The sequence below is a fragment of the Gekko japonicus genome, unplaced genomic scaffold (genome assembly GCF_001447785.1).
Source record: "Gekko japonicus isolate JY-2015 unplaced genomic scaffold, Gekko_japonicus_V1.1 scaffold1659, whole genome shotgun sequence".
NCBI lineage: Eukaryota > Metazoa > Chordata > Lepidosauria > Squamata > Gekkonidae > Gekko > Gekko japonicus.
In genome coordinates this window covers 359094-366060 of record NW_015167100.1, presented here as the reverse complement: position 1 = coordinate 366060, position 6967 = coordinate 359094, and the positions used below count along the sequence as shown (strand labels likewise).

Sequence of the window (6967 nt, the reverse complement as noted above, 5' to 3'; positions counted from 1 at the left end):
TATTGTTGGTTTTTACGTTTTTTGCTATATGCTCCTCATATTCCCTTTTTGCCTGCCTGACCTCAGACTTGCATTTTATTTGCCATAGCCTGTGTTCCGTTTTATCAGCCTCACTGTGACTAGCTTTCCACTGCTTAAAGGAATTCTTTTTACTTTTTACAGCCTCCATTACTCTGTTTGTTAACCATGCAGGCTTTTTCCTATACCTGTTTGTGCCTTTCCTAACCTGCGGAATATATATTTTTTGAGCTTCTAGGATCGTAGTTTTAAATAGATCCCAAGCTTCCCCAATTGTTTTGACCCTTTCTACTTTTCCTTTCAGTTTCCTCCCCACGTGTCCCCTCATATCAGAGAAATTACCCCTTTTAAAGTTAAAAATGGTTGTGTGAGTCTTTTTGGCCAATTCTCTATTTGTACAAATGATGAACTCAACAACATTATGATCACTGTTTCCAAGTGGTGCAATCACTTTTACATCTCTCACCAGGTCTTGAGTGTTACTTAGGACTAAATCAAGGATCGCCTCTCCCCTGGTAGGTTCCGTGACCATCTGCTCCATAGCACAGTCATTTAGAGTGTCTAGAAACTCAATCTCTTTTTCCCGGCTAGAACACATATTGACCCAATCAATGTGTGGGTAGTTAAAATCACCTATTATTACACAGTGTTTTTGTCTAGTTGCTATCTTTAAGGCATTCATCATTTTATAATCCTCCTCTATCTTTTGATCTGGTGGGCGATAACAAACTCCCAGTGTTAAGTTTCCTTTTGGCCCCCCTATTTCAACCCATAGAACTTCCAGAAAGTTAAAAATGGTTGTTGCTGCTGTGCTGTTATGGCAATTGCAGCAGCAATGGGGGAACCACAGGTGTGTCTCCATGTAGGAAGCACCTTAGCTGCATGATCTATTCCGTGTCATAGTGCTGGACGGAAGATAATGTCCAGCTGATGCACAAATCGGAGTCTCAGACCTGGCCCCTAAGCGCAGGAGGATGAGGGGGCAGAGGCCAGAGGTGGTGAGGCAGAATGCGTTCCTTTAGGCACTTTCCCTTTAGCTTTCTCCACATGTGCATTCAAGACGGCTTCACTTGAGAGTACGAGTGGAGGAATGCATTTTGGGATGCTTCCCTCTATTCAGATCTCCCTGCCACAGGAAAGCATCGTGGCCAGCCCAGGAGAGGCTTTCTTCTTGCAGTGCTCGTTTTCTGTGTACAGGAAGTTTTTCCATTATCCAAAGAAACCGTTCTCATTGGAACGTTTGCTACTAGAATAAGAACATAAGAGACGCCAATGTTGGATCAGGCCAAAGGCCCATCCAGTCCAACACTCTGTCACACAGTGGCCAAAAATGCAAGGTGCCATCAGGAGATCCACCAGTGGGGCCAGGACATTAGAAGCCCTCCCACTGTTGACCCCCCCCCCCAAGCACCAAGAAGACAGAGCATCACTTGCCCCAGAGCCCCTATCTATACCTTGTGGCTAATAGCCACTGATGTACCTCTGCTCCATATGCTTATCTAATTCCCTTTCGAAGTCGTCCATGCTTGTAGCCGCCACCACCTCCTGTGGCAGTGAAGTCCATGTGTTAATCACTCTTTGGGTGAAGAAGGACTTCCTTTTATCCGTTCTAACCCAACCGCTCAGCAATTTCATGGAGTGCCCACGAGTTCTTGTATTGTGAGAAAGGGAGAAAAGTACCTCTTTCTCTACCTGCTCTTTCCCATGCATAATCTTATAAACCTCCATCATGTCACCCTTCAGTCGTCGTTTCTCCAAGCTAAAGAGCCCTAAGCGCTTTAACCTTTCTTCATAGGGAAAGTGTTCCAACCCTTTTATCATTCGAGTTGCCCTTTTCTACACTTTTTCCAAAGCTATAATATCCTTTTTAAGGTGTGGTGACCAGACCTGCACACAGTATTCCAAATGAGGTTGCACCATTGATTTATATAGGGGCATTATGATATTGGCTGATCTGTTTTCAATACCCTTCCTAATAATCCCCAGCATAGCATTGGCCTTCTTTATTGCAGTCACACACTGTCTCGACATTTTCAGTGAGTTATCTACTACAACTCCAAGATCTCTCTCTTGCTCAGTCTCTGCCAGTTCAGACCCCATCAATGTGTATTTATATTTAGGATTTTTGGCTCCAATGTGCATCACCTTGCACTTGGCCACATTGAACCCCATTTGCCATGTTGACGCCCACTCGCCCATCTTTGACAGATCCCTTTGGAGTGCCTCACAATCCTCACTGGTTTTCACCACCCTGAACAACTTTGTATCATCCGCAAATTTCGCCACTTCACTGCTTACTCCCAACTCCAAATCATTAATGAACAAGTTAAAAAGCAGTGGACCAAGTACTGATCCCTGCGGTACCCCACTGCTTACCACCCTCCACTGAGAGAACTGCCCATTTATACTCACTCTCTGTTTTCTATTAAGTAGCCAGTTTTTGATCCACAAAAGGACTTGTCCTTTTATCCCATGATTTTTGAGCTTACTTAGGAGCCTTTGATGAGGAACTTTATCAAAAGCTTTCTGGAAGTCAAGGTAAACAATATCTATTGGATCCCCCTTGTCCACATGTTTGTTCACCCCCCTCAAAGAACATTAACAGGTTAATGAGACAAGATCTTCCCTTACAGAAACCGTGCTGAGTCTGCCTCAATAGGTTTTGTTCATCTATGTGCCTACTAATTCTTTCCTTAATAATGGTTTCCACCAACTTTCCTGGTATCGATGTCAGACTGACTGGCCTATAATTTCCCGGATCTCCTCTGGAACCCTTTTTAAAGATGGGAGTGACATTAGCTACCTTCCAGTCCTCAGGAATGGAGGCAGATTTTAAGGAAAGATTACATATTTTTGTAAGGAGATCCACAAGTTCACATTTGAGTTCTTTCAGAACTCTCGGATGTATGCCATCTGGGCCTGGGGATTTATCAGAATCTCCCACCTGGCGTCAGGAAGGAATTTTCTTCCAGGCCAGATTGGCCCAGGATCCTGGAAGTTTTTTGCCTTTCCACTGGGTGTTCAGCCGGGGTCAGTGGGAGAGGGGGGGGGAGGCAGTTGTGAATTTCCTGCATTGTGCAGGGGATTGGACTAAATCCTGCAATCATAACATTTCGATCTAGGGGAGAAAGCGGATGGGACCGAGTGATTGCTGGTTCCACTGGAGGGGCAGTCTGGCACCCTCCTTTATTGTGCTGTTCTCATTTTCAGCTAGCCTTTTGCCACCAATGTGTCTCAAGAGTTTGCCTCAGGATCAGATTCTCAAAAAAGACTCTTGAAAGTTTCTCAAAACAAGCCTTTGAATCCCTGCACTCCCTATAGCTCATAGTTAAGTTCATTACCTAATTTTCAAGCTCCATTTTTTTCACCATGTTCATATCAAGTTTCTCTTTCTTTCAACAGGAAGTGTGTTGGAGTCAGCGAATGAAACAAAGGAGTACCCAGTGATGGAAATAAAAGAGACAAATTCAGATGTGAATGACAGCTTTGAGTCTTGTGATGCCTTGAGCAAAGAGAAGAGAAAACAGTCATATAACGAGAGGAGTACTTCTAGTCCTTTAAAGGGTGGTAACTCTCATGAAATTCTGCTAATTCCAAAAATACGCAAAAAAGACAATAGGAATAAATGCCCTGCAAGCGAGGAACAATTTCATGGAAAATCGGGCAGTAATATGCTTTGGAACACCCATAAAAACAAGAAAATACATAAATGCCTGAAGTGTGGGAAAAGCTTTGCACAGAAAACCAGCCTAATCTCCCATCAAAGAATTCACACAGGGGAGAAACCATATAAATGCCTGGAGTGTGGAAAAAGCTTTGGACGGAAAGGCGGCCTAACTTGCCATCAAAGAATTCACACAGGGGAGAAACCATATAAATGCCTGGAGTGTGGAATAAGTTTCAGTCAGAGTGGAAGCCTTACTATCCATCAAAGAATTCACACAGGGGAGAAGCCATATAAATGCATCAAATGTGGACAAAGCTTCAGTCACAATTCAAGCCTTACATTCCATGAAAGAAGTCACACAGGAGAGAAGCCATATAAATGCCTGGAGTGTGGAATAAGTTTCAGTCAGAGTGGAGCACTTACTGTCCATGAAAGAATTCACACAGGGGAGAAACCATATAAATGTCAGGAGTGTGGAAAGAACTTTAGTAACAGTGGGAAACTTAGCATCCACCAAAGCATTCACACTGGGGAGAAGAAATATAAATGCCTGGAGTGCAGAAAAAGTTTCAGCTGCAGTTGGAGCCTTACTGTCCATCAAAGAATTCACACAGGGGAGAAACCATATCAATGCTTGGAGTGTGGAAGAAGCTTTAGTCAGAGTGGTAAATTTATTGTCCATCAAAGAATTCACAGAGGGGAGAAACCATATAAATGCTTGGACTGTGGAAAAGGCTTCTCTCAGAGTGGAAACCTTACTGCCCATCAAAGAATTCACACAGGTGACAAACCGTACAAATGTCTGGAGTGTGGGAAAAGCTTCAGTGCGAGTGGAAGCCTTACTTTCCATCAAAGAATTCACACAGGAGAGAAACCATACAAATGTCTGGAGTGTGGGAAAAGCTTCCGTGAGAGTGGAAAACTTACTTCCCATCAAAGAATTCACACAGGAGAGAAACCATACAAATGCCTGGAGTGTGGAAAAAGCTTCCGTAACATTGGGAGCTTTAGTGTCCATCAAAGAATTCACACACAGGTTAAACCATGTATATGTCTGGAGTGTGGAAAGAGCTTCAGTCAAAGTGCACACCTTACTGTCCATCAAAGAATTCATACAGGAGAGAAACCATACAAATGTTTGGAGTGTGGGAAAAGCTTCCGTGAGAGTGGAAGTCTTGTTTGCCATCACAGAATTCACACAGGGGAGAAACCATATAAATGCCTGGAATGTGGGAAAAGCTTCAGTCGGAGTTCACACCTTACTTCCCATCAAAGAAATCACACTGAGGAGAAACCATAGAAATGCCTGGAATGTCAAAAGACTTTGCAGCAAAGAAATTGGATCAGAAGAAAGTATACCTAATCTAGTTATCTGCCAAAGTTTTCAGAGGTGGCGTTCCTCATCTTAGCAGGCAGGCCATTTCCCCAAGTGCAAGCTTGTGTATAGGGCAAGTGTTCATCTCACCAGTTTGATTTGTTTAGCAGGAGATTCTGATAGAGTTGGTTCCATAGACATGTGGGTCCTGGGCTGTGAAAGACTTCATAGGTTAGGACTAAAAGCTGGAATTGAACCTGAAAACGCATTTGTAGCCATTGGAGCAATTACAGAATTCATTTCATGTGCATACTTCTTCCAAGCCTCATAGTAATTGGCTTGTGGCATTTCCTACCAGCTGAAGTTTCTGACTTCAAGGGCAGACTGTGTTACAGTATTCCAGCTGGAGGGGTTACTGTGGCTTAGATCCATGTGACCAGATTGAACAGGTGTATCTTAGGAACTGTCTTCAGTGGATACAAACAGGCTGAAGTACGGCATGCAGAATTTAACAGCATCCATGATTGTACTGCAAAAAGGCCATTCACAGGCTAGGATGTTCCTGGCCGCCATGTGGAAGGGGGGGTTCTCTCCTGCCCCCACCACTAGTGGATCTTCCCAGCTTCAGAGGGAGCCCCACAGTGAGACAGTCCATTAGACTTTCTTGTGGGGGCATTTCCCTAAAACAGCAACATGAAAACCAAGAAAGTCTCTTTGACTGAATCAGAGCAATGTACAAACCACTATGTTCTGTGTGATGGGTAAAAAGTTCCCTCAAACCTTCTGTACTGACAGAGCTCTCAACATTCCGACTCAGGGGAAAATCTGAAGTTAATCTATTTTATCTATGTTCGATGTGAAAACCTTATTTCCCAGCCAATATTCTCCCAATATTTTAATTACAACATTTATTTAAGAGTATTGTGGATAGTCCTTGAAATGATTAGATAAATTATTCTTAGGAAAGAGCATGACATAATTCCGAGCAATTCCGAACAAACTGTCATACAGGACATTCCAAAGGACGGCAAGATTACAACGATTTTGAGATCTTAACAATTTTTGAATAAATATTGTATTATTTTTAGTATTTATTGTATTATTATTGTTTGTGTTTTTTTTAGTTATTTCATGTTCTTTTGAGTTTCTAGTTTTTATAACATGTAAATGTTGGGTTTTTTAATACATTTTAAAAAATACAGGACATTACTACTCAAATGTAATTTAAATTTAAACCAGAATATAAATGGCTAAGATTCTTACCCAAACCTTTACAGAAAAAAGAAATCTAGACAGAGAATTTCATTGGTACAGTGTATTAGTGGTTTATATGGGTTTTGCTTGCATATAAAGGATCTGATTTCTCACCAACCAAAAAGCATGGTGTTCCTCTGAGCATACACTTAATATGTTGAGTTCAGTACAAGGCACTATCGGCATTGTTCTTTGATGTTAGATTCAGGGCTATTTTTGGGCAGGAACGCACAGGAACGGAGTTCCGTCTGGCTCCCAAGTTGGCCACACCCAACAGCAGAAACTCATTAGGATTGGCTACATTAGGGGTGTGTAGCCTAACATGCAAAGGAGTTCCTGCTACAAAAAGGCCCTGGGTTTTGACGACAAACAAGGTAAACAGCATAACAAACAAAAGGTGGGCGTGGCTGGATAACCACACTTCTGGTAACATGGGGGTGTGGCCTAATGTGCTAATGAGCTGTGATGTCAGGGTGTGGCCTAATATGCTAATGAGTTTCTGCTGTTGGGTGTGGCCTGTTATGCTAATGAGTTCCTGCTGGGCTTTTTCTACAAAAAGAGCCCTGGTTAGATTTATGTTTGCACACTGCTAGCTGTTCATCCTACTAGCTTGGTTCTCTCAAGGACATTCACTCTGTGTATCGGAACAAGGGTGGAATGCCTACTAGTAATTTTCACAAGCAGTCAAAAAGAGATTGTGTGAACCAAAGTAA

General features: G+C 42.6%; 1 pseudogene; it reads left to right on the top strand.

Moving 5' to 3' along the window:
• The first annotated feature begins 3478 nt into the window (after nucleotides 1-3478).
• LOC107111888 overlaps nucleotides 3479-6967 on the top strand; it is a 38877-nt pseudogene continuing 35388 nt past the window's right edge.